Source organism: Puma concolor, chromosome B4 (assembly GCF_028749965.1).
Source record: "Puma concolor isolate L17-30 chromosome B4, mPumCon1.1.hap2, whole genome shotgun sequence".
In the NCBI taxonomy this organism is placed as follows: Eukaryota; Metazoa; Chordata; class Mammalia; order Carnivora; family Felidae; genus Puma; species Puma concolor.
Window position 1 is genome coordinate 139,004,960 of NC_141673.1, and position 27,967 is coordinate 139,032,926.

At 45.2% G+C, this 27,967-nt stretch overlaps 2 long non-coding RNA genes across 4 annotated transcripts in view; both read left to right on the plus strand.

Annotated features, from left to right (window-relative positions):
* Positions 1 to 27,967, plus strand: part of LOC147579554 (uncharacterized) — a 386,247-nt gene that overhangs the window by 329,697 nt on the left and 28,583 nt on the right. The window lies entirely within an intron of this gene.
* LOC147579558 (uncharacterized) lies at positions 2,046 to 5,719 on the plus strand. 3 transcript variants are annotated; one of them, XR_015254069.1, is made up of 3 exons: positions 2,046 to 2,604; positions 4,202 to 4,998; positions 5,213 to 5,719. It is a non-coding gene; the product is annotated as an uncharacterized LOC147579558 (long non-coding RNA). The 3 variants fall into 3 exon arrangements; XR_015254071.1 differs by having other exon boundaries at positions 4,391 to 4,998; XR_015254070.1 differs by lacking the exon at positions 2,046 to 2,604 and adding an exon at positions 3,542 to 3,711.

Below are 27,967 nucleotides of genomic sequence, written 5' to 3' on the forward strand. Positions count from 1 at the left end.
GAAAAACGTTTCAAATCAGCCAACTAACTGTGCCCTCTGGTAAGTGGTCTTTTCCCTTGGTGACACATTCATTCTTTGGTTGCCCGTTTGTTCGTTCGTTCGTTCATTCATTCCCTAAACGAGAGTTAATCAGAGTTCACTGCCAGGAAGACACACAGGACATAGAAACCTCAATAAAACCTAGTAACAACCTCTAGAACTTTATATTCTAGCAGAAAAACACACAGGGGTCTCATCCTCCCATCTTCCTCTTTCTCCCATAACACCGTGTCATTCCAGTACAGCTGCCCACACACACCCAGATCCTGCTCTGCACTATAGGAGGCCACGGGGGGGGGGGGGGGGGGGGCAGGGGGGAGGTGGTCTTTAAAATTGTTTTTGTTCCCATTAAAAAATAAAGTGTACTGGGGCGCCTGGGTGGCGCAGTCGGTTAAGCGTCCGACTTCAGCCATGTCACGGTCTCGAGGTCCGGGAGTTCGAGCCCCGCGTCAGGCTCTGGGCTGATGGCTCGGAGTCTGGAGCCTGCTTCCGATTCTGTGTCTCCCTCTCTCTCTGCCCCTCCCCCGTTCATGCTCTGTCTCTCTCTCTGTCCCAAAAATAAATAAAAACGTTGAAAAATTAAAAAAAAAAGTGTACTAACATCTTAAAACAGGAATAGTCTCAATCTATTTAAAATTATTCTGAATGATGATGATGCTGCATGATACGCTTCAGACACATTTCTTTTCTTTTTTCTTTAAAGATTTTACTGTTTTTCAGTGATCTCTATACCCAACGTGGAGCTCCCCAACCCTGGGATCAAGAGTCACGTGCTCTACTGACAGTTTGTGTCTAGATACAATCATCATTTATCATTTGTCATAAAAGTAAGACTCAGAGATTCCTCTGTGACCTGCTTGGGGATGATGAAATAATCTTTGTTCTGAGAAGATGCAAACACAGGACTCACATGGTGGCTTTTGAACTAGTTTTCCGGTTGGTCTTGTTTCCTGAGCAAGCTCGTGTCCTGCTTTCCGCACGCTGTTGCTATGGGCACAACGACATATGCCAGCTGCTGGCTTGTGGCTTCAGCCTGACCGCCATGTTGGGAAGGTGCGTTTGCTAGTTTGTGTTCGTTGGTCGGTTGCTTTTTCTTGAGTTGCTGATTTAATGCCATATCAAGTCTCCCCACGGACAATTTCTGAGATGGTTTCCTAATTTTTCCTATGCTTTTTAGTTCATTGTGACTTGGGTCTCTTACCTCTCTCAGAGGTGGCCCTTTCGGCAAATTGCTGTCCTGTTAGAGGGTCGGTTTATATGGTCAACATGCTTGACACCGATAACTTTTTTTTTTAACGTTTATTTATTTTTGAGACAGAGAGAGACAGAGCATGAATGGGGGAGGGTCAGAGAGAGAGGGAGACACAGAATCCGAAACAGGCTCCAGGCTCTGAGCTGTCAGCACAGAGCCCGACCTAGGGCTCGAACTCACAGATGGCGAGATCATGACCTGAGCCGAAGTCGGACGCTTAACCGACTGGGCCACCCAGGCGCCCCGACACCAATAACTTTTGTAGGGACTATATTTGGAATCTGAATGGGGTGACCCAGGAGGGGGGGTTGTGTATACACACACACACACACACACACACGAATATTACTCAGCCATAAAAAATAATGAAATTTTGCCATTTGCAATGACATGGATGGAGCTGAAGAGTATCATGCTGGGCGAAATAAGCGAGTCAGAGACAGACAGACCTCATATGCTTTCACTCTGGTAGTCGTTTCAACGGTAAGATTTTCAATGTTTGTTTATATCCTTTAAAGATATGGGGCGCCTGGGTGGCGCAGTCGGTTAAGCGTCCGACTTCAGCCAGGTCACGATCTCGCGGTCCGTGAGTTCGAGCCCCGCGTCAGGCTCTGGGCTGACGGCTCGGAGCCTGGAGCCTGTTTCCGATTCTGTGTCTCCCTCTCTCTCTGCCCCTCCCCCGTTCATGCTCTGTCTCTCTCTCTGTCCCAAAAATAAATAAACGTTGAAAAAAAAAAATAAAAAATAAAGATGTGCCATTTGGATCCTCCGTGGTTTTGCCCTGAAATTATTATAAGCTACATTTACCTGCGCTAACACAGGCCAAACCATTTCCCAGTTTGCCAACGTGTTTTTAGTTTAATTTTGTTATTTATGCTGGTGTTGAAATTGGTGGAGTAAGTTCCTAAATGTATTCTGGCTGTAAATTTTGCTTTTTAATTTTAAAATCCATTTTAGTTTCTCAATATGCCAGTCTCTGTTTCTGTTACACCAGGGCTGGAGGCATCGTTCCCTCCCCCCGCCCCGTATCTATTTATTTTTAGCTTTTCCACATGTCATTCTGTAATCCACCTAGAGTTTATTTCGGTGTGTGGTCTAAGCTTTGCATCTAAATGTTTTTATTCCAACGAGACCTGTTAAAAGACTATTTGTTTTATTTTTCCTTCCCCAATGAACGTCTGAAATCTGTCTCGTGGAATATGAGTGGCTGCCCTCTTCTCCACCAAGCACCTGGACATACTGAAGTTCATCCACCTGCACCCTTGAATCCCTGGCACCTGAGAGAGGGCTCCTCATCCCAGGTCACACCTCGGGTAAGTGGCCACGGCCAATATTTATTTACTTAAAAAAAATGGTGGGTACTCTTTTCTGCTTGACCTGCTCTAAGCTGGCTTCCTGGTCGATGTCACACTTCCCTGCCGTCCAGTGCCTGCTGGCATTTGGTAGGTTGGGTATAAGTGAATGGTTCTGAACCTATTAGCAATAATCATATGTACTGGCAGCAGAGAATCACTGCAGGAGGATAAGGTGAGCAAACCCCTGTAGAGGGAGGGCCCGGGAAGGGGCGGGAAGTGACAGCAGCAGGCAAGGCAGCCCCCGCCCCCATTGGCGCTGCACATCCACAGGAAGCACGCCTGGCCCCTTGGCACACTCGTCACCCCCCCCCCCTTGGGGGAGGAGGGGTAACTGTCTGGGTGGCAGTTTCCTGAGAGAAGGATCTGGATACGTAGTCTCCCTCCCCTCGCTCCTCTCTCTGCAATCCACTTGTCTCCAGGGAGTTTCTTTTTGGGCGTTTGGCTTTTGTGCACTTAGCAGGAGAGCTCGTCCCCTGGGAGGGGACCTCTCAGCTGTCAGAATCGGGTTCTAGTGTTCGCTGTTAGGCAGCCCTGGCGCTCCACTCCTCAGCCGAGTCTCCCAACCCAGCAGTGATCAAGTTGGCCTTTTCATCTCCCGTTACCAAAGCCGTGCACCTGTCTTTGAGTCGGTTCCAAGTGTGGATGGATATATTCGTGCCATTGATTTTTTCCACACCCCAACAGTAAATCCAAGATTAGGAATAAACATCATGGGGGGTGCCTGGACAGTGCAGTCAGTTGAGTGACCGACTTGGCTTTGGGTCATGATCTCATGGTTCATGGGTTGAAGCCCTGCATCAGGCTCTGCGCTGACAGCTCAGAGCCTGGAGCCTGCTTCAGATACTCTGTCTCCCTCTCTATCTGCCCCTCCCCTGCTCATGCTCTCTCTCTCTCTCTCTCTCTCTGTCTTGAAAATAAATAAACATTAAAAAAAATTAAAAGTAAACAAAAAGCATGACTGAATAATCCACTAATGGTAAACACCAGTCCCAATGAAAAAATAGAGAAAGTAAACCCGGTGTGTTGAAGGACCCGCATCTGTGGAGCTCTGTTGCAGTCTGTATGGTAAGCAAAGCGTTTCTCCCCGTTTTGTGTCTTTCGGATTTTAAGATAAATGGGTATGAGTCAGCATTTCTGTTTTTAGAGTAAAGTAGCATTTGTGTGAGCCCCAACCTCTTAATCAAGAAACGCTGGAAGTCTTTCTAACAGGTCCCCCCTCATTTTTTATTTTGCTGTCTGTTGCTGTGGATTACCACACCTCATTCTGGAGAGAGCAAAAAAAGGCAGGTTTTTCAAAAGTCAGGAAATCTCACAAATAGTATTTCCAGAAAAGATCTTAATTCTATCCCATTTCAATTGCCTCCATATAACAGAAATGACCAGACTCTGTTCCGGGGTCTTTCCACAAAGCTGGTCAGTGGAATTCAGTCTTGAGAGCCAAGTCCATTAACACATGCTCCCGAGCCATTTGTCTGGCACTGACCTTGGGTGGACGCTCCTGTGTGGCTTACCTCGAAGACGTCTTCTTTCTAAAATTCTATCCTCTTCTTTAAAGACTTGATCGGATGGCGGTTATGAAGGCAAGGACACATGGAAGAATGCCACTTTCCTCGACAGATGAGACAGGTCCAAGAAGACAATTTTTTCTTTAAGTGGGGTCGCTTTTTTTTCCGAACAGGGCTTGCATCCATAGTAATTTTATACTACAATGTGAATAATGGATCTGGAAAACCTTTCTTTCCAGGACAGACGTATATATACGAGGCATTTTTTCCCCCCTGCTATTCAATAATGATTATTTTGATTACACAGAGAAGTTCTTAGGTAAGTGGAATAATATAAAATCAATGTGAAAAAAAGGTAAAAATGTGTTTTTTGGGGGTATTAGACGACGGTGAAACAGGTAATTTGTGTGTGTGTGTGTGTGTGTGTTGAATAACGCAGAGTAAAGTTATCCTAATTCCATTCATCAATTAATTTAATTTTGATTCCACGTTAACCTCCTTTACTCAGTTCCTCTCCCCACCGCCACCCCCCCCAAATCCCTGTAAGGAAGCCCTGTGAATGCCCCAGACATGAGGCTATGAGAGCTTGGCTGAGCTCCTGCGTCTGGGGATTACTTTCCAGATTTATTTGCGGGGTGTCTGTGCCGGGCAAGTCTTAGCTTTCGCAAAAGACTAATTGCTCCTTGTACCTTTTAACATTAAAATGCATCTGGGACCTTGCCTCCATTTAACACAACTCTGAGGCATACCTTATTCAGCAGAAGCAACGGGGGCCCCTGTCGCCAAGGCTTAGCAGATAAGAAGATTAGGACAACGGATTTTAACTTTCATTTCTTTGACGTGAAAGGTAAGAACACCTGATTTCAATATTTAATTCCTTTGATATTTTACCTTTGGATTTAATTTTCTTGAACTTTAACTGGCAAGAAAATTTTATTCTCTGCACTTGAATTTCTCCCTGGAAATTCTGAAATGGCAGATTTGCATTCACACGGGGTGGGCCTCTCGGAGGTCATTTTATTATCCTGCCCTTTTGACACTGGGATTGGATTCTATTTCAGGGCTTCTAAGGGCCATGCTGATGACTCACATGGGCCGACACAGGGGATGGGAGAGAGGACAGGACGGGAGCTGTCTGGTGTACAGAAGGCCTCCAAGTTACGTTAATCACTGAAGAGCTCTGAGCTGTTGTAGAGCCTTCTGGAGGCAAAAGGAACCGTTCACGGCCATGGTCCTGGGGGACCTGAAGGCCAGGTTCGGGGAGATGCTTTTCTGGAGAAGCAACACTGTGTTCACCTGTTCTCACCCACCTCCTCCCCTGCAAGGATCCAGCGCAACCCCGGGGCAAGGGCTAAGACAACAGAGGTTGCAGATTGGGAGTGTGGAGAATTCGCTCTTTGTGCATGCGTGCTATTGGCCAGTGTCCCCAGCTCCTGTCCGGCTGTGCCCTCGCTCCCCGACGCCACCAGGTGCACCGTCAGTGAGGCCCCACGCACAAGGGACGTGTGGGTCTCTGTTCAGAAAGCAGAAGTTGCTGTGAAAGGTGATAGTAAAATGCAAAGCTCTTCCCTTCTTGACCCGCCGTGGGGGTTTCATTTGGACCTTGTTGTCAAGATGGGCACTCAGTGGGAAGGGGGAGCCGCTGCGGGAGGGGGCAGGGAGCCGAGGGTGGCAGGCTGTAGGGAGGGGACACCCGAGAACCCAGCCTAGGGGGGCAGACATCGGACCTCCCCTGAGCCAAGGCTCCCAACCTCAGAGCACACCCCACTGAAGCATCAGATTTCACCTAAAAAACACAAATCCCAAGATAAAATTACTACTAATGTCCAGATGACGACTCAGAGCATCAAAACCCGGGCGTGGAGCCCTTGTCCGCCCGGCTCTGTGGAGAGGACCAGACCCAAGTGATACCTCCTGTCGTTTCTCACCCTGCGTCTCAGCTTCCCGCCCCCTCGGCCCCACTCCTCGCGCTCATCCGTACAGATGCGCAGTCACCACCCACGGGCTCGGCCAGTACCCCCATTTCTTCCCCTGGGACCAAGTGGTATACTCCCAAATTTTAAAGTCAAAAGGAAAAGAAAGGAAATCCTCAATGCATCACTGGCAGACCCTTTTACTGTCTCTCCAGAATGAATGGGTAGCAGAATCAGTAGAGGCATGGAGAGACTCAGAGCGTAATCGCAGGATTTCGTCCAGCATCTGGCTGGTGCCAACCTGTGCCCCTTCGTGACTTCTGTTCAGGTCACACTGGCCGGCACACCAAACCCACACCCACACCCACGCCCACTGGATATGCCTTTGTTGACTGGCCCATTTCTAGCTCTGTCCCAAATCTTGGCTCAGAGATCGTTTCCTCTAGGGAGATTTTTCTCATTCCCCCAGAATCTCTCTTCTGCCTACCCTTGGTATCTTGGAGTTAGGACACCAGGGCCCTCCTTTTCAACACTGTAACATATCCAACAGTCTATACACATGCCAATCTTTTCCTGCTATACTAAAGGCTATTCAAAGGCAGGAATGGCATCTTATTTCCTTTGTTGTTGTTGTTGTTGCTTTTTTAAGTAGGTTCCACACCCAATGCGGAGCTTGAACTCACAACCCTGAGGTCAAGAGTTGTGTACTCTACCAACTGAGCCAGCCAGGGGCCCCTCTCATTTATTTTTTAATAACCCAACCCCCAGTACAGAGCTCGGTATAAAAGAGTTTCTCTGCAAATAATTTTTGAACAGAACAGAGGATATTTCAACATACATTTACTTACATTCGCATGTTTTCCAAAAGGACTCAGAATAAAACCGATAAAAATGTCTTAAAAGTGGGTATCTGTTCAGAAATGCTTTTTGTGGAAAAAGACTCACCAGACCCCTGGCAGCACCAAAACCGCCTTTTAAACCATCTGTTTTCATCTACTATTTTGCTCCTGGTGGCCCTCACTTGGTCCAGTGAGTTGATTTCGAACCTGGTGGCCCTCACTTGGTCCAGTGAGTTGATTTCGAACCTGGTGGCCCTCACTTGGTCCAGTGAGTTGATTTCGAACCTGGTGGCCCTCACTTGGTCCAGTGAGTTGATTTCGAAGGGTCCACCATCACACCAATTTCCTCTATGACCTCCAAAAAGCCATCCCATGCCTCGGTCGGTCGCTTTGCTTGTGAAATCAGAGATAATGACCCCTCTCAGCAATATCGATAAAAGGATCCTTGATTGGAAATTTTCATAAGCGAATGCTGGCAAATAATGATTTCTAGTACATTTTTTTCTGAGGTTCTAATTATATTGGTAACCAACGAGAGAAAGGGTGGGTTTCCCATGTGACACTTTGGTATTTCTATCTGTCAGATCAGGCTCTCTGAGTTAAATATTCCAGACAATTTTAACTCACGTCTCTTGTTTCCAAATTATTCAGCGATGTCATGGAAAATAATATTTGCTTGATCCTATCATTAGATATGCTGTCAGGCTTATAAAATGATATGATTTTTCATTTCAGTAAACCATATTTAAATCATCATTGTATTCCTTATCCATCTACTAGGCAGTAATTTGGTTTACTGCTATCATGTGAATTTTACATTTTTTGACTCTTCACTCCAAATTGCTCTTATCATCCATTTCCCAAGTAAAATACTACACCCAGAGATAGTGTAATATCACAGAGAAATGTCTACGGAACACAAATAATCCAAGAAAGTGCAAGAAAGTTGGAAGCTAACACTGGAAGTCGGGGCTCCGCTTCACATCGAGGGCTGGACCATGTCCTTCGGAGTCAAGTTCAACCTTGACCTTTGGTAACATTATTTCTTTTTTCCACTTTTTGGCATTCATGAAGTTTTAATGTTTATCTCTATGCCGATAAATTCCGATTTGCTAGATCCGGTTTCTTACTCTATTTTTATAATCTCCTATTTCCTGCGTATACCTCAATTTTGGGCATTTCCCATTTGCAAGTTGCAGCAAAGAAGAATAGACCAAAAATCGGGTTCGCATGCAAAGTTTGGGGACTAGTTTTATCACCAACTCAAACATATGTAGAGCAGTTTCTACAGGCGATGGTATAAGCACAGATGGGTGAGTGCAGCTCTCCTTTGCCTGCCCCGTTCCCCCTCCTCTTTTTCCCTCCACCAGGCTGAATGAACTCTGCACAATTCAAGGCTCTACCCAGAGCCACGACTGCAACTTTCTGGGACCCGAGGTCCTAGAGCGTGTCCGCACTAGGCCCATCCCATCCTACGGAGGAACGCCATTGCGCTCAGAAATGCAAGACCTCACCTCCTCAGACCCAGAATCTTCCCTCACCGCAGTCACCGTGTTCCCTGCTGCCACCGAGCAGTGGTCACAGTGACCTGGGTGCGTTGCGGGTAACCTTCCCTGTTTACTCTTCATCGAATCAGAACACCCATGACAATCTGTTTTCGATTGTATTTCCTAGCTGTGCCCTTTACTATTTCAGCACATAGCTGCCCGACCAAGAGCTTTATTCAACCCCATCCTGTGGTCCTGCTTTTAATCTCCCTTCTGTTATTCCAACATCACTTCCACCGCCTTGTCTTCCCACCAGACGGCCGCACAGCTCTGTGGCTGCCTCCACGAGACTCAACCTGGTCCTTTGGCCCCGGTCCTAGAGTCCCTCTCAGTCTCACCGCTGATCCTCAGCATTAAACACTTGTCATTCTCCTCCCACAAGCCCCAGGAAGCCCCAGGCTGAGGCCTGGGACCACACCTTTCCGTCAGATGCCTGCCTTCCCAGCGGCCAGCCCAGGTGACTACGTCAGCTCCACTCGTGAGCACAGTGACACTGCTTTGGTTTTACCTGCCTTGGCGACGGGCATGGATGGAGTGGGAAATACCCTATAATTCCCTTCAATACCAAGTAGGGTCTCTTCATACAGGTCAACACGAGGCAGAGTGCCTAAATGTTCCTAGGTGGGCTGGAGTTCCGGTCAAGACTCTGCCCCAGTGTGAAGCGAGTGCAGACTGGGAATCAAGTGAGTCAGGAGGCCCATCTCCTGGCTTCCTGGCCGGGGAAGCATACCGGGCACCAAGAGAAGCCGTGACCCTGAGTGTTCACCTCTACGCCTCTCAGGGACAGAGACCACAGCAGGTTAAGGGAGTCCAGACGAGTCACAGCAAGGAGCTCTGAAAACACCCCCAGTCGTGGTCAGGACTGGGGAGAAGGGGACAACAGACTGCAAGGTCAAGGCATCCATGGTCAGCATTCAGCAAGGCGGTTACAGATCCACTCGGTACGTTTGGTTAGTGCACTTACTGATTATGAGACAGAAAAGCCAACATAATAAAAATCAAGGCTGTGGTAACTTTTAAACTACGCTCAGCATTCTTGCATGTGGCCACTTCAAGAACTACTCTTATTCGTTAATATGGACCAATCTAATACTTCTCTTAATCGTGGGACGATATTTTCCCGAGGAAGAATCTACCACTTAGTGGCTCTTACTGCAACAAATTCCATTACTACCATAAAAACTCTAAGTTCCAAAAACACAACTTTTCCAAGTTACAGGCATCACAGCATTATTTACATTGTAAGAAATACAGGCTTCTGGCCAGATTTTTTGTTTCCAACCCATTGTCTCACTTGTAGTCCAAACTCTATTTGGGAATTGCTTTCAGGGATTTTCTTCTGAATCTATGGAGCAAAGGCTGCAAGTCGAGGAAGAAAGTGAATTTTTATCAGTGACTAACTGTGTAAAAGGCAACAAACACTTTCCTTTCCCAAGGCAACAGATGAGTCATGCTCTCTGTTTTTCGTCCACCTCTGGGGCCACGTAGGCAAGTGTTTGAGGTTTTGTTTTGTTTGTTTGCTTGTGTGTGTATGCATATATGTATTTGTATTACTTTCTTTAGAGGTCTGAGTACATTGCAATGCTGTGGCTTATTTTTATCTTATTTTTATTTTTATTTATTTTTTATTTTTTTATTTTTTAATCAATGTTTATTTATTTTTGGGACAGAGAGAGACAGAGCATGAACGGGGGAGGGGCAGAGAGAGAGGGAGACACAGAATCGGAAACAGGCTCCAGGCTCCGAGCCATCAGCCAAGAGCCCGACGCGGGGCTCGAACTCACGGACCGCGAGATCGTGACCTGGCTGAAGTCGGACGCCTAACCGACTGCGCCACCCAGGCGCCCCTTATTTTTATTTTTTAAACTCTTTTTTAAAAGTCTATTTACTTATTTTAAGAGAGAAAGCATGAGCGGGGTGGGGGAGGGCAGAGAGACAGAGAGAGAGACAGAGAGAGAGAGGGAATCCCAAGCAGGCTGTGTACTATCAGCACAGAGCCCGATGCGGGACTCGAACTCATGAACCGTGAGATCATGACCTGCGCGGAAACCAAGAGTCAGACGCTCAACCGACTGAGCCATCCAGACACCCCGCCATGCTGTAGCGTATAACTTAAGTTAAAATTAGGTGCTTATCCGGTGCTTTCTAACTTTTCAAACTGAGCTCACGTAAGGAGCACGCTGATTGCCCGATCAGCATGTTCGAGCGCTCAGAAGTGATACGATTACACCTTCCTTGTCAGGCAGCCGACTGGGGCTCAGACATGCTGATGGGTTGCTACGTTCACCTGTTGCTCTGAGCCAGCCTTTTCTTCCTTTCAAGACTGCTTCATGCCCTTCACAGGTTGACTTTTTGAGGGGACCCTTGCTTCAGGGTGTTGGAATTCCCTTTTACCTTCTGTGCAACTAGGGAGCCAACTTCTCCAGGCTCTTGTTAACAGGAAGAAGGCTCACAGACATCCGTCCCATCTTCTAGGATCCAGGAAAAATGACCTGGAAGCCTGTTTCATTTTTTAACTGTCCTGCACTATGCCGGACGCAATTAGGGACAGGAGAAAGACGGAGGGGAAATACTACTTAATGGGTTCCGATAGTGCTTCAGGAAGAGTGTTAGATTTACACCTTATTTACATTTTCTCAATCACTTCAATCCTCAGGACAATTTATAAGTGAGATATTACTTTTCCCAATTTCCTTTTGACCTTGGATCCAAGCTTACACATCAGCCAATGGCAGGCAGGACTTGATTCTCGCCTCACTTACCCTAAGTTCATTCTTACAAGGCCACGAGACGGGGCTGGCCCCTGACACTGATCTCCTGCCCTCCCTTATTTCTAACTCACCTGAAAGCCCTGTTCTCTATGGCAAGGTAGCAACAATGAAGAAACTGAGAACATTCCCTTTGGTGGAGGGCATTGAAAAGATAAGCATTCCAATTTATTTAAGTCTCTGGGCTCTTCGGAAATGAATGATCAAAATTATTGTCCTGGATGTGTTGTTTGGGATTCTTTTTTACGAGATTAAGTTTTTCCACACTTCATTTTTATATGCTAAGACTGAGCTTACTTTCAATCACTGGTAATGATAGAAGCCATATTCCTTTTGTTTCTACGTCTTTTGAGAACAGGATAGCTGAGGAATCTTTCCGAGTTCTTTACCACTTAATAACCCTTCACCCTGTGATTCATGGCAAAACTCACAGGAAATAGTTTTCTCAGTATATCCCAGAGACTGGCCACATTCCCACAGATAAGCTTTGTGAAGAAAGGTTTGTTATTGCCAGATGCCAGCTCAGCCCCACATACTGTTTATGAATCAGCGTGTATGCACCAGTGTGCAAACCCGGCTTCCTCCAGGTTCACAGCCGTGTGCGGACCGATTGTGTTTCAGAGACCTTAGCCTTCCCTTGAAAGTAAACACCCTTGGTCTATTTACATGCTGCTTGGCAGTGTTTACATGTATTGCTTAACTTGCTACACACGCAAATATCTGTATCATTTCAGACTGTTTATTGCACTTCTGTATCAACGTTATATGGCCATTCTAAGTGGAACAAGAACCATACAAAACTATTATGCCTGAACTTGAATCACAGGATATGATTCAATAGAGACCAGGAAATAACAGGAACCGTCCAGATGTACTCTTGTAAAAACGCCCCACAATGGCTTTCTCTTTTTCCTCTTTCAAATGACTAATCCTAAAATCCTGATTTGACTAAAGATACGTGTGAGAATAATAATGACAATAATTGGAATAATCTATTGAAATTTGACATCGAGGCTATCCTGGAAGTAAGCTCTTTCATAAACCATGGCCTCTGGGGATTTGTAACAGTTGGCTAAATACTCCTGAAATTCAGATAAACAAGATGACTGGCAAATATAAATTTAGGAAATTTACCGAAGCAGTTCATGAGACAGAGAAAAATTCAAGGGAACAGACAAATACCATTATCCTTAACTCTGCATGAGATCTGCCCACAAAGTATTCATCTGACACTCCAGCCCCACTCTGTTCTACAAGCCAGCAGAACACTTTGCTTGTCTGGGAGATGGGCTGTGTTCACATTTCTGAGTGAAAACTTTCTCCTCCCTCCTCCCCCCACCTCTCTTGGGTGTAAGCTCTTTGGTGGGCTTAGTCCCTTGTAAAGGCAGGAAGCACTTCATAGGCGTTTGGACAACAAGGCAATAATCTTCAGCTGTCACAGAGATGAAATATTAATATGAAACCCATTAGAGAAGACAGAGTTGATTCTACAGCTCATTAAGAGTGGGCAATTAAAGTTACCTCCTCTGGAGGTGCTTAAAAATCAATGACTTGGTCACTTATTCAAACTTATTCAAACTTGCTGTGGACTAGGAGGCAGTTCTGTGCGTCCATGGATTCAGATTCCCCCAAAGGCAAATCTGAATATGTAAGCAGATAAAAGTATTTTAGAATATATAGAATACACAAATTGGTCAGATCTTTCCAGACACGGACGGATTCAAATCAGTTGTTTTTAAATACTATTTTTCTTTTCTTTTCTTTTTAATGTTTATTTATTTTTGAGAGAGAGAGGGGGGCAGAGAGAGAGGGAGGTAGAGAATCCCAAGCAGGCCCTGCACTGTCAGCACAGAGCCTGACATGGGGCTCAAACTTGGGAATCGTGAGATCATGAGCTGAGCCGAAATCAAGAGTCAGATGCTTAACCGACTGGGCCCCCCAGGTGTGCCTAAATATTATTTCTCTTTCAGGAACCTTTCAAAGTGAATGGATCCTTTTTATTCCCTGAGAAATCACATTCAAGAAAATTGTGGCAAATAATATTTGAAAAGAAAATCAAGAATTATATCACATTGAAAATCAGATTTTTTTTCTTGAGCTATCTTAGGTAAAGGTTAGATGTGGTTGTTTATTTTTGGTATTTTATTTTAATTTTTGACTAAATTTACAATTATAGACAGTAAAATTCACTTTCTGTGCATGATTTTGTACTTAAAAAATTTTTTTTAATGTTAGAGAGAGAGAGAGAGAGAGAGAGAGAGACAGGATGTGAGCAGGGGAGGGGCAGAGAGAGAGGGAGACACAGAATCTGAAACAGGCTCCAGGCTCTGAGCTGTCAGCACAGAGCCCGACGCGGGGCTTGAACTCACGGACCGTGAGATCATGACCTGAGCTGAAGTCGGACGCTTAACCGACTGAGCCCCCAGGCGCCCAATCATCTACTATTCAGTATGATGTTAGCTGTGTTTTCTGTGGATGCCTTTATCAGGTTTCAAAAATTCCTTTCTAATTCCAGTTTGTTGAGTGTTTTATATGAAAGACTGTTGGATCAAATGCTTTTTCTGTATCTATCTCCAAGTATAATTATGTATGTCTATACATACTTTCTGTTTGGTCAATTTTTTAAATGTGTTTTGAATTCTTGCTGTTAAGTGATACACACACAGGATTGTTATGTTGTGTTGGTAAATTGACCTTTCTATCCCTCGGTAATGTCCTGCGTTCTCTTTTAATTTTCATTTTTGTGAAGTACACCTTGTCTAATGTTAATGTAGTCATCACAGCTTTCTTTTCATTAGTATTTGCATGCTTTATCTTTTTAAATTTTTTTCCAGCCTTTCCCTTTTAACCTCTCTCTAGCATCATATTTACAGTGGGTTTCCTACAGACACCTCATAGTTGAAATAAAAAAAAATTGCAGCTTGTCACTCTTTTACCTGGTGTGTTTAGGTTATTGAAATTTAATGTAATTATTGATTTTCTTGGGCTTGATTGAACAATGTTATTGTTTATTTTCTGTCTGTCACCTGTTTTTTGCTTCTCTGATTCTTCTCCCTCGAAGCTATGGACTGAATGTTTGTGCACAGCCCTCCCCCCCAACTCCCCGCATCCCCCCCACTCCCTAATTCCTATGTTGAAGCCCTGACCCCAGTGTGACTGTGTTTGGAGTTATGGCCTTTATGGAAGTAATTAAGGTTAAATGAGGTCATAAGGGTGGGGTCCTGATCGAGTGAGATTAATGCCCTTCTAGGAGGAGACACCGCAGAGCTCTCTCTCTTGTCTCTGCATGAACACAAAGGAGAGTTCGTGGGAATGTGCAGTAGGCCGGAGGCGCCTGCAAGGCAGGAAGAAATCTCTCAGCAGAAATGGAATTTGCTGGCACCTTGATCCAAATGTCTCTTCCTTAAGTCCCCAGCCTGTGGTGGCAGCCTGGGCTGAGTAATACGTCTGTCTTCTTTTATGGCTCACTTGAATATCTTTACACATTTCATTTTAGCATACCTATTTTTTAGGAACCTTTTTTAAATTACTTTAAGTGGTCGATCAAGGGATTGAAATAGACATGTCTAGCATTACAATTCTCTTCAAGTTAATATTTTACCCCATCCACCAAGTAAAACGTAGAAGACTTTCAACTCGATAGACTCGATCAGGCTCCCCTCGATATTACGGCTTCCGTGGGGATCGCAGCTCTGGTGCCCTGGTCCCCAAAGGCAGAAGGTTTGCTTTCCAAAGTCAGACATATTTGAGAGGTTCTAGCACTGGAGAAGTACTCCATTCCTTGAGGTGCCTACTTACTATTTCTCTTGCTTTCCCTCCATTCCTGATTTGGAAAGACTCCTGATGTCATCTCCAGTTCAGCCTAAAGATTTTTAGAGTTTTAAAATAGTTCTTCTGTTGGAGTTGAATGATCACAGGTCTGCTTCATCTAAAACTGCATCCTGCAGAGAGACTCTGTCCTCTTAGACCTTATCTTTCCTCTCTCTGGCACGCACAGTCTGATTTTTCTTGGATTCTCTACTCCTATTGGCAAGCATCCAAACTTCACGCTGGGGAGTCCTGCTCTCCGTCTTGTCTAAGTTTTAGTATCACACATATCACTAATTCCAATTGAGTTAGCACATATGTATTTTTCAAATACACCTGTTCTTTTCCATGCTAAATGACACCACAAAATAAAAAAAACGTACAGGGTATCTCTGCTTCCATTCTGTCCCTGTCAAATCTGTCAGACACACGGGTACCTGTATTTCTCAGTTTGAATCTACCCAAGGCTTCTCATTCCTAAAACCCTTCTATGGCTTCTTCCTGACTAGGGGATGAAAGGCAAAGCCCTTAGCTTGGCATCAGGTCTTCTAAATAGGTTATAACCATATTGCCTTAAAAAGCAATAAGTTTCTCAAAGTCATTGTATTGTCCCTTTTTTTTGTATCTTCAACGCCTAGTATAATTATTGCCTAGAATAAATATTAGCTACTGTATAGTAGATGCTTACTAGTATTTCCTGAACTGAAAATCTTGTCTTTTCCCCAAATTTAGCCAATAATACAAGCACACCTCCCTATGGCAATTAACTCATTCTCTTAGTCTAATTATTTTTGTCCACTTACACATTTTATATAAGCTCCAAGCTCATAGAAACTGTGTCTTTCTTTTACTGCATTTTGCCTATAGTAAAGATCTTCCCTTATACCTAATTGATAAGAAGTAGATATTCTGTAATTAAATGATGAAAAAATGAAATACTCAATGATAAGTTTCCTTTGATATTGTGAAGTCTCCTTCATTATTTCATTCATGCTCATAACATTATTATATGATGTATTTTAACTGGAAAAGTGCTTTTCTCATTAGTATAATGAGTAATTATCTTTCAAAAGTCACAACTTAAAAGGCAGAAATGGGATATATGTGAAATATTTCAGAGATAAACTCTTGTCATATTCTCCAAACTGTTGATTCTCTAACATAGAAAAATGTATCTGTTAGGTAAAATAGTGGAAATTATGCAGTTACCTCTGATGGAACGTACCTTAGCCATCACCAAAGCTATAAGTTCAACACCTGAGATCAGGATCTTTAAACAAATATCCTTAATAAACATTCAAAGATACTTTCTAATTACAATATTTTCTAAAAGTAGAATAATCTGGAGAATTATTATCTCTTAGTATTATTAAATAAAGAAGAGAGTCTATAAGGACTTTGATTTTGCTTCGGTTGGAGGTTAGTTTTCTGTCTTAAACATTTATGTCTGTAACAATCTTGATGTTCGTCTTGGGTTAACACGTGGCACATGAATTCAAGTGCATGGTGTGTCCTGTCCCAAGGCCATTCCTGGGTGTTATGGTGTCTGTAGAGCCTGTCAATGGTACAAAGAAAAGGGGACAAACAATTTGAGTAGGTGGGTGTCTCTGAGTGATGAAAGGATTTGCACTGGGCTCAAAGGGGGAGAATTCCAGCATCACCCACTTTTGGCCAAGAACTTAAAGTAGAAGGGGGATGTTTGGGTGGCTCAGTTGGTTGGTTTCGGCTCGGGTCATGATCCCACGGTTCATGAGATCGAGCCCTGTATTGGGCTCTGAGCTGACAGTGTGAGACCTGCTTGGGATTCTCTCTCTCTCTCTCTCTCTCTCTCTCTCTCTTTCTCTCTCTCAGCCCTTCCCCCACGTGTTCTCTCTCTGTGTCTCAAAATAAATAAACTTAAAAAAAAAAATGGAAGGGAATGGAAGAAAGATCTGAAGTTTCCAGGGGCACAGATGAGGTGATTTGCCATGAGAACCAAACAGAAAACAACTCGAGAACGCGGATTTAATAGAGCCAGAAGCTTCCTTTCCTCTCCTCCTTGATTTTCCCAGGAGGTGCTAACTTCTCTTCCTTTTTCTCCTTTGGAGTCACACGTGCACACACGCACGCACACACACGCATACTATAATCACATTCCGTACCTTATTCTTAGCTGTATTATTATCAACAATCCTGGAAGTAAATTATAGATCTCCTTCAACCCAAGGAGACAAAAAGAGAGATTTTAGTAAAATTAGAAGCCAAATAACTAGAGTTCTGAACTAGATAGCTCAGCAGTGCTCTGGTAAAGGCTTATGTATTTCATACTAGTTATTACAAATATGAAATTATATAATCCACAAACTCCACAAAGCTGCAGCCCTCACGATTTTGCACCTCGCCATGGGCACGGACGTCAAGATTCCAGTGTGCTTCAGGGAAGCTTCCCCAGAACCCAGTCAAACATAAGAGTGCAGAGGGGCCAGCTCGACGCTCACAAAATGAACTGGAAAACCGAGTCAATTCATAGGCCACAATCTTGTACAGTACGAAAATCGGCTTTACGGGGCTGTGCACGGTCAGGGTGAGGCCTTTGCATTCCTGTGCTGTTGCTGGAGTTTCAGGTCGTGCCCCCCACCCCGACCCAGGGGCGGTCTTTGCTTCCAGCTCCCCCAGCCCTCACATGCTCCGGGAGCGGGTCTCAGATGGCTAATGTCTGCGCCTGGGAGAGGACAGTCTGCTATTACTTATGTCTAGTTTGTAAACGGGGAATCTGAAGTTGGTAACAGTTGTCAGGTAACTCCTGACCCCAACATCTGGCACTTTACGTAACACGCCATCGCCTGTCACCACGGCCGCCAGCAGAGAGCTCCTGGCCAGCGCAGCCCGCCTCCGGGTCGCAGGAGAACTGAGCGTGGGGTCATGCGAGTCTCTGTGATGCTTTAAGATCTGTGCTCTAGATGTTTTATCTGGGTGTGCAGCTAGGACTCAGCCCGTATTATCCATTTCGTGGTCGTGTATTCAACACTGGTTTCTTTTATTTATTTACTTATTTAAAGACTTTTTTCGAAGATAATCAGTATGGTTATTTATTTATTTAAATTTAAATCCAAGTTAGTTAACACACAGTGCAATAATGATTTCAGGAATAAAATTTAGTGATTAATCACTTACATATAACACACCTAGTGCTGAGATTTTTTCTTTTAATGTATATTTATTTTGAGAGAGAGAGAGAGAGAGAGAGAGAGAGAGACAGAGCACAAGCAGGAGAGGGGCAGAGAGAGAGAGGGAGACACAGAATCGGAAGCAGGCTCCGGGCTCTGAGCTGTCAGCACAAAGCCGGATGTGGGGCTAGAACCCACGAACCGTGAGATCATGACCTGAGCCAAAATCAAGAGTCAGACGCTCAACTGACTGAGCCACCCAGGTGCCCCTCCCTAAGATGTTTTTTAACATCTCATTAAATGGTCCCCGTGATGTTATGCCTGTGTTAGCTACTAACATATTATTGTTGGCTAGCCTATAACTGGTCTGTAACTGTGCCTTTGAGTTCCTTAATAAACTTATGAAAAAATGTTTTAAACTTTAAAAGAAGTAAAAGGATAGCTAAGAATCCTTTCAGTGTCATACAGAACACTGTCAGACAGGCCTACCTGTGCCTTTACTTAATTCTCTTGTCTGACATTCTATTTACGCACGGAATCTGTGAAGATACATGTTGACTTGCAAGTTTTTTGCCTGGTAGAGATGCGAAGTATTTCTGTTTGGAAGTAAAGATAAGCCCACAGGTTACTATTTCCTTGTTTCGTAGGCTACTATGTATCTGTTATATCTAATGATTGCGTATTAAATATGGCCACACATTCTTGACAAAAACTTCCACTGGGGTATACCCGGTTACGTATCCTTTGTCTTTGAATCTGGATGGCCTCTGTGGCCGTGTTGACAATGGAATGCTAAAGGAAGATGTGCCATTTTTCAGGCCGAGCCAGTGTGATAACGGGAACCCCCTTTGCTGACCTTGGCACACGGGCTAGAGAGTCAGGCACCATGAGATGCCAGCAGGAGAGGCCCATCTCAAGGAGAGTCAAGGTCCCAGCCCACGGCCCCCCTGAGACGCGGGCCACAGCTGCCTGCGTGAGCCCTTCCTGTGTTCCTGGCCCATGAAATCGTGAGCCACAAAACCGTGCTGATTTTACCCAGTGGGTTTGGGGTAGTCTGTTACACAGCCTTAGATAACCAGAAGTTATCTGATACTAGCAGTGGGGTGTCTCTGTGAAGAAAGAAGATAGAACGGGAAGCAAAGACCTTGGGATTGGGGAGCAGGCAAAAGTCGGGGGGCCTCGAGGAGGTTGCTGGTGAGGGCCTGAGGGAGAAGGAGGAAAGAGTGACCAGACGCCACAGAAGAACCAATTCCTGCTTGGCAGGGGTGTGCAGTCAGCCAGCACTCACCATCAGTAACAGGAGAATTAGAAAACACACCTAAAGGACCCATAGATTTGACCAAGGAGGTTTTCAAGACAAGAGCTAAATGTGGCAAACCATTGCTCTTGGCCTTCCATAATAAAGAGGAAATGGAAAGAAATCAGCTTACAATTTTTTTTTTTTTTTAGTTTATTTATTGTTGAGGGACTGAGAGAGACAGATCATGAGCAGGGGAGGGGCAGAGAGAGGGAGACACAGAATCCGAAGCAGGCTCCGGGCTCCGAGCTGTCAGCACAGAACCTGATGCGGGACTCAAACTCAAGAGCCATGAGATTGTGACCTGAGCTGAAGTTGGACGTTCAACCGACTGAGACACCCAGGTGCCCCGAGAAATTAGCTTTTTTTAAAAAAAAAATTAATGTTTGTTTAATTTTGAGAGAGAGAAAGAGGGAGACACAGAATCTGAAGCAGGCTCCAGGTTGTGAGCTGTCAGCACAGAGCCCACGTGGGGCTCGAACCCACGGATCTGAGCCGAAGTCAGACCCTTCACTGACTGAGTCACCCAGGCCCCCAAGAAATTAACTTTATAAAGATGACAGGGAACTGCCTGATTTCACGAAAAAGCTGGAAGGTTTAGAAAGGAGCCAAGACTTGGCTAGGCTCAAATTTAAAACTGCATCTAAAATCTCTCCAGACAATGGCGGACTTTCGAAGAAATCAATCCAAAGGTGGGTCTGAAAGGCCCTTGGATGAGCCGTCACAAGGATTTCAAGGCATGCCTAATAGTATTTCTGAGAATGTTAACGGTCTGCCTCTTAGACCATCTCTGCCAGGCAAGGGGCCTGGTCTTCCCTCCCTGGGCCCAACCGTCTTTGGACTGCCTTACTCACTTACACCACACGGCATTGCTTCACACAAGAAACTCGGTGTTCAAAGAAAATGAATTGTGCCAGTGCGCTCACGCTCATGAAATTCCCTGCCATTTACATGCTACCCTGAAGCAGACAACGGCCAGATGGGATGACTTTTTGAAGATTCAGTTACGATGACAATGGGCGACCACGCCTTGCAGACCTCGGTAATACTCTCCAGGACGTAATATATGCTCCAAATCACTGATTGGATGTGAGATCTCTTTTCTCTCCCAAGCCAGAATTCATGGGTTCAAGATTCAAAGGGGTGGAAATGAGAGTGATTTATGTCACTGTTACCTCTAGTGATCCTCTAGTAAGACTATGACTTTTTATTCTTGTGATGGTGGGGTCTGGTGGTTCCCAAAAGAGACATGGCCCCATCGGGGGCCACCATGACGCTTCCGCTAGGCCGGGAGTGAAGATAGTATCTAATTCCGCTACGGCTGCCATGATCAGACGCGACAGACTGGATGGGTTACACAACAGAAGTTTATTTCTCATGGTTCTGGAGGCTGGGAGTCCAAGACCCAGGAGCTGGCAGATTCTGTTCCTGGTGGGAGTGCCCTTCATGGCATGTGGAATGGCTACCTCCCTGTTGTGTCCTCCCTGGAGGAGAGGATGGGAGCTTTGGCTGGTGCCAGTAATAATCCCATCGGATCAGGGCTGCACCTTGCGACCTCATTTAACCTTACGTACCTCCTCACTCCCAAATAGGGCCAAATTACGAGATAGAGCTCTGACACAGGAGTTTTGGGGGGATGATTCAGTTCACAGCAGACAGACACCTGGCCACTTTGGGCTGTTCCTGCCAGTGAACCAACCAGGCCAGGAAGAGTGTTACCCTACTGGCTCATGTGACCCAGGGAATGCTGGATTACTATTACATGATGAGGGTCAGTATATGGATGCTTGGAATGCAAGATATCACCTGCGGTGCCTCTGAGTCTTCCCATGATCTGTGGTAAAAGTCAAGGAGAAACTACCACTCGGTACAGGCAGGGCTAACGGTTCCGAAGCTTCTGGATTGAGCCACAACCAGCTCAAGTGGCGGCCACGGGCAGAGAGAATGTGGAATGGGTACTGGAGGAAGTAAGTTACGATATTATCTATGATCGTGCGTCCCCCTGCCGAAGGAAGGACTGTGAGACTGTTCATTATTCGTGCTTATTTGATATTTGCTAGGATTCTTTCTTTTTTTCTTCCATTTCTGTACAACCTAGAATAAGATACCTTAATCATAATCAACCTTACACCTCAATAACTAGGTGGCAAGTCAGTTTCCCGAAAACACCTGCCCATCTGTTGGGAATTCTGAGTAACTCCTCAGTCCTCCTTCCTGTCCTCTTCTGCCCCGGATGCAGGCCCGGAGTGTCCCATGTGACACGGGATGGTTTGCTGTTTAATTTTCCCTTCTTCAGAAGGATTAACGGCTCCGTAGCCAAGGTTCTGCTTGTCTGACTGTTTTCTGCTTCATGTTTGACCATGAGAGGAAAGTTCCAGAGCGTTAAGGAGGAAACACGATCACGGGTCCCACGCGCACCGTGAGCCGCGAATGGTGCACGGAAGGAGTGAGTGTTGGCATTTCCACTCATAGGATGCCATCGTTGTCCATTCTGGGATGACGGAGTTAGCACCTTTTGGTTGTTAAAATGTACTTTCCCATCTGTTCTGTATATCTGTTGCTGTACAATAAACCACCCAGGATTCCGTGGCTTGGCCTGGCTTCTTCCTCTCGCTACGCAGCTCTGTTCCCTTCGGTGTCGGTTGGGCGTGCTTGGTGGCAATCAGCGGGCAGCGGGCTGGCCTGGGAGACTTGGCCCCACCGTGCAACGCAAGCACGTGCAGCATCTTGGCTCCCAGCACCGCTGTATCTCATTCCCGAGGCCAGAGCTTCTGATGGTCACAGGAAGAAGCACTGATTGCTGTCAAATAGGCGTGGGGCCATCAGAGGGACTTGGCTTTGCTCAGTCATGCACCCCCTTCGTAGGGGATGAGAAACGTCTTTGTACCCTCTTAGGTTCTTTGGCTGGGCCTGTGCATTAGGCCTAAGAATCTTACATGAGACGGAATAACAGGAGAAAAGCATATACATTTTAGTTAATATGTGTGTGTGTGTGTGTGTGTGTGTTTGTTTCTTTATTTTGAGAGAGAGACAGCGAGCGCGAGAGAGCACTGAAGGGGCAGAAACAGAGGCAGAGAGAATCACCAGCGGGGTTCCAGACCATCAGTGCGGGAACCCAATGTGGGGCTTGAACTCACGAACCGAGAGATCATGACCTGGGCTGAAATCGAGAGTCGGACACTTAACCCACTGAGCCACCCAGGCGTCGCTATTTAACATTTTTAAAGGTGCATGAAGGGTCCTCAAAAGGAAAATGAGGACTCAAGGAAGCAGTGAGGTCCCAAAGCTTATATACTGTTAAAGAAATAATAAGTTGTGGGGACAAAACAGAGTCACTTGGGGGGCCGTGACTATGAAACATAGGGACCAAAGTCACGGTAGACAAGGTTATTTTAGGCGGTCTGTTCATACAGGGCCATCTCATGTATAGTCTCCGTCTCTGCTCTTCCTGGTGGGGGCAGGGCCTCTCCCGTGGGAGACGTGACGGCCTGATTTTGGGTACAAAGAGGGGGTCCAGTGAGCCCTTCCTGCACGTGCTGATTCTCCGGTGCCTTCCGCTCAAAATAATCAGTGTGCCGAAGTGGCATATTTTGGGGTGGCATGCTCTGAACCCCCTCATCTTCACAGCTCCTGGTTTTGTGCATTGTAACTCATATTACTTTTTTTAAAAAAAATCATCCATTGATTGGAGAGTGCGTAGGGATATGTGAATAGACAGGCAGACAGATGATAGGTAAAATTACACTTATCAAATAAGTAAGTATACACGATTCCGGGTCAGTGTTCCCTCTCTTCAAAGACGATCGCTTTTAAAACTCCTTCAGAATAATGCACCAATGGAATTGCTACATTAATGAGATTGTCTCGCACGAAAGGGACATCGACACGGTAACGGTAAAGGACACATTCAAGAGTTTCCTGCGCACTGCGGTGTCAGTGAGCACATTTATTTATAATGCCAGGAAGTTTTGTCGACTTTGCAACCGACGAACGCATACATGCCGAAGTCCTTGGCTGTTGCTTTTGAGACTGTTTCTCCTGGAAGCAAGTTTTAGCTACTACCGCCTAATTAGTTTGGAATCATAATTAAGGGTCTGACTCCTGCCACAGGCTGACATTGACACGGGGAAAGATTTACATCTCAACTCCCCTGTCCACGACTCTAACCAGTTCAAGTATGAGTGATGTCTTTTTAAATTTTTTAAAAAATTATTTTTTTTAACGTTTATTCATTTTTTTTTTTTTTTTAACATTTATTTATTTTTGGGACAGAGAGAGACAGAGCATGAACGGGGGAGGGGCAGAGAGAGAGGGAGACACAGAATGGGAAACAGGCTCCAGGCTCTGAGCCATCAGCCCAGAGCCCGACGCGGGGCTCGAACTCACGGACCGCGAGATCGTGACCTGGTTGAAGTCGGACGCTTAACTGACTGCGCCACCCAGGCGCCCCAACGTTTATTCATTTTTGAGAGAGACAGAGCATGAGCGCAAGCAGGGGAGGGGCAGAGAGAGAGAGAGAGAGAGAGATAGAGCACGAGCTGGGGAGGGGCAGAGAGAGAGGGAGACACAGAATCGGAAGCAGGCTCCAGGCTCTGGGCTGTCAGCACAGAGCCCGATGTGGGGCTGCAACCCAGGAACTGCGAGATCACGACCTGAGCAGGAGTCGGAAACTTCACCGACTGAGCCGCCCAGGTGCCCCGTATGGTTGCCACCTTTAACTCTCTGGCATTTTATTACCCTCGGTTTTATAGTCTTTTTCCCAGTTTCCCAGATTTCCTTATAGAATAAGGATTAGAGAACTTCTGAAAATGTTTAATATTAAGATCAAGAGGAAGTGGGGGGCCTGGGAGGCTCAGTGGGTTAAGTGCCCGACTCTCGATTTCAGCCCAGGTCATGATCTCACGGGTCGTGAGTTCGAGCCCCGCGTCGGGCTCTGTGCTGACAGCTCGGAGCCCGGAGTCTGCTTCCGATTCTGTGTCTCCCTCTCTCTCTGCCCCTCCCTCACTCGCCCTCTGTCTCCATCTCTCAGAAATGAATAAGCAATAAGAAATTTTAAAAAAAGAAGTGCATATTATTTAAAGATGTCAACACATCTCGCTTTATGCTAACCGTTACATGTAATCCAGGACACCAGATGAAATGGCTGTTAACATTATCTGCATTTTAAAATGAGGACATACAGACATAAATATTAACTAAGTCGCCCAGGTTTTAAAGTACAAAAATGAATACAACTGTTGACAAGGCCCTGCACGATCTGGTCTCTGCTGAACCTCTTCATCCTTATCTTGAATGGTCCTTCACCTGTGTTTTGCCATGTAATTTGCAAATGTACAAATGTACCCCCCAAAATGTACAGTGTACGGGAAGTGAACTGGGAAAGCGTTCCGGAGATTAAGAGGTGGCAGAGAGATATTAACTGTGTCATTGTAAATGGCACGTTCTAGTCTAGGGAATTATTTGTGTATTTGTAAATCCATGAATCATGGAGGGACTTCCGGTCTGTCACATGAGACCTTGGTCCCCTTTATTCTAATTGTTCTCTAAAGTCTGAAGTTCATAATCATTTACCCCCTTAACGGTTTTGTTTGCTTTTGTTTGTTTTGCAAACACTAACACTGGGTGGGTGGGGGCAGCATTGAGTTCCCCGGTCTGTGCCCCCCTCAGGTTCCAGTTAGGCTCATGCCTCTTTCAAATCTCTCCTCACTAGGGGCGCCTGGGTGGCTCAGTCGGTTGAGCGTCTGACTTCAGCTCGGGTCATGATCTCACAGTCCGTGCGTTCGAGCCCCCCGTCGGGCTCTGTGCTGACAGCTCGGAGCCTGCAGCCTGTTTCAGATTCTGTGTCTCCCTCTCTCTCTGACCCTCCTCCGTTCATGCTCTGTCTCTCTCTGTCTCAAAAATAAATAAATGTTAAAAAAAAAAATTAAAAAAACCCCAAATCTCTCCTCACTAGAAAACACACAAATGCACAAACACATCTAAAGTGCAAAAAAAAAAAAAAAAAAAAGAAAGAAAGAAAGAAGTCAAATTGGAATTTGGACTCATGTTAGAGGATGCCAGATATCGAATTTATAGTCCCTGAGCTGTATAATTCATTCCTAAACCACACGGATTACAAACAACATAACTATTCAAATGCCAGCAAAAGATATGATTTTAAGCCTATGTTTGTGCCTCAACCAACAAAAAGCATAATTATCTACCAATTACACGGGAATAAATAAAATAATAAATGAGAGAGCTTTTAGGATAATTGGAAGACATGTTCAATAACACACACATCATGTCCCCAAATTATATGAGAATATTAAAAATATGAAGTGTCCATTTCGTTTCAGAAATATGGATGACTTAAGTACATGTATCCTCAGATCTTTTTTTTTTTTTTAATTTTTAATTTTTTTTTTCAACGTTTTTAATTTATTTTTGAGACAGAGAGAGACAGAGCATGAACGGGGGAGGGGCAGAGAGAGAGGGAGACACAGAATCGGAAACAGGCTCCAGGCTCCGAGCCGTCAGCCCAGAGCCCGACGCGGGGCTCGAACTCACGGACCGCGAGATCGCGAGATCCCGCGAGATCGCGAGATCGTGACCCGGGCTGAAGTCGGCCGCTTAACCGACTGAGCCACCCAGGCGCCCCTCCTCAGATCGTTTTAAATATTAATAAAATCTCATGGGGTTTTAGTAACTCAGTGAGAGACGATATCGCTCGTGATTCAGCCAAGTTGTTAACGCTTGGTCCTTCTGCTTCCACTCTTGCCTTCCCGTGGTCTGTTTTCACACAGCAGCCGGGATTGTTTTGGAATATAAGCCACGTAATTGTCTCTGCTATGCCAAGCCCTACAACGACTCCCTAGTCACTCTGTCTAAAAGCCAACACTCTTACCGTCGTCTACATGAACTGCTCTCTGCCCTGCCCTGCACTCCTGTCCTATCTGCCCTGGTGCTTCCTCGGTAGGCCATCTGCATTGGGACTGCCTGCTCTGTCCGATCTAGAATGCTCTCCTCCTTGTTTTCTCTGTGGCTAATTCCCTCACCACCTTCAGGTCTGTGCTCAAAAATTCTATCCTTGATGAAGTGTAGGAGGGGAAAACCTTTTTTTCTATCCTCTTAGGTGCAGGCTCTGGGGTCCTGTGAATTAAGCAAACAGAAGCTACACGCACAGGAGGAAAGGTATACTGAGGTTTTATGATGTTAATGTTCTTTTCTTTACGGAAAAGAAGTGAAAACCCAAGTAGGCAGTCAGACTGGGGGCTTTTATGCCATTTGGACAGAGTGATAAACTGTGGGGAAGTGACACAGAGGAACGGGAGCTTTGGGCTCTAGGGAATTTCGGAGGTAAATATACAGAAAAGTGAGGGGAGGTAAGGCTATTTAGTAAAGTCTGTTTAGGCAGAATAAAGTTGTTCTCCTCCAGGTGTGGGAGAGAGGGATCCATTCACAAACAGAATTTACGTCCACTTTACAAAGGGAAATTTATGCTCTGCTTTTAGGGAGAAAGGGGAGGGCGGCAAGTCCCTCCTGTATCTGCTGTTTCTCAATTGCCTTCAGCTCAAAATGACTCTTGTGCCAAAGTGACAAGTTTTGGGTGGCATGTTCCCATCCCCTTCAGAGGCTACCCTGACCGATATTGTAATATTCCAATATGCCCAATCTCTGCCTGTACTAACTCCCACACACGACCACCCCTCCTCAGCAGTTCAGGTCTCTCCAGCTTCTCCTTTTGCTTGTTTTGAAATAGCACTTCTCACCCTTTATTGCTTATTTTCTATCTATAGAAATAATATAATTGCTGTATTATATATATGTATACAATATATTATATATTTATATATTATATAAGCTTTACATGGTCTAAATTTTTCTCTTGTCCTCTGACATAGTCTAAGTATTAGAATAGTGTTTGGCACGTATAGGTAGCCAATAATTCTTGGTTAACTAAGCGAATTGGCTTTGTAAGTATTCATGCTGTATCGCACCTGAACATTTACGCACGGGTCCGCCTAACAGAAGAGACAAGGTACGGTTTGCATTACAGCTTTGTTCCACTTTCTTGGTTTCTCCAACCTAAAATATGTGAAGTTGTTCATGTCGATTCTGAAATCCTCAGCATTTCTGAGTTTTCAGCAGATACTGTTTCTTCCACAACGAAATTAACTTGTTGGGAAAGGTGAGTAGTCATGTCCCGAAGCAAAGCGAACGTGAGTACCCGAGCCTGGTGTGTTTGCGGGCATTGGAGGAGTGATGCTGTAGGAAACAGCAGCAAATGTTACAGTGTCTCATTTCTGAATTTTAAAAGCAAAGCGAATTCCTTCTTGTTACTGTAGAATTTTGGATAATGGTTCAGAATCGTGGACGGCAATCCCTAACACTCTCGTCTGTATTTGTAGGGTTGACAGTCTTGCCCTGGGGTAGAAAGTGTGCAACATGATGTGTCCTTGTCCCAGTGACAATCCCTAGAGGTCCCCAGTGCTTCTTAGAAAGGCCTGTGTGCCGAGA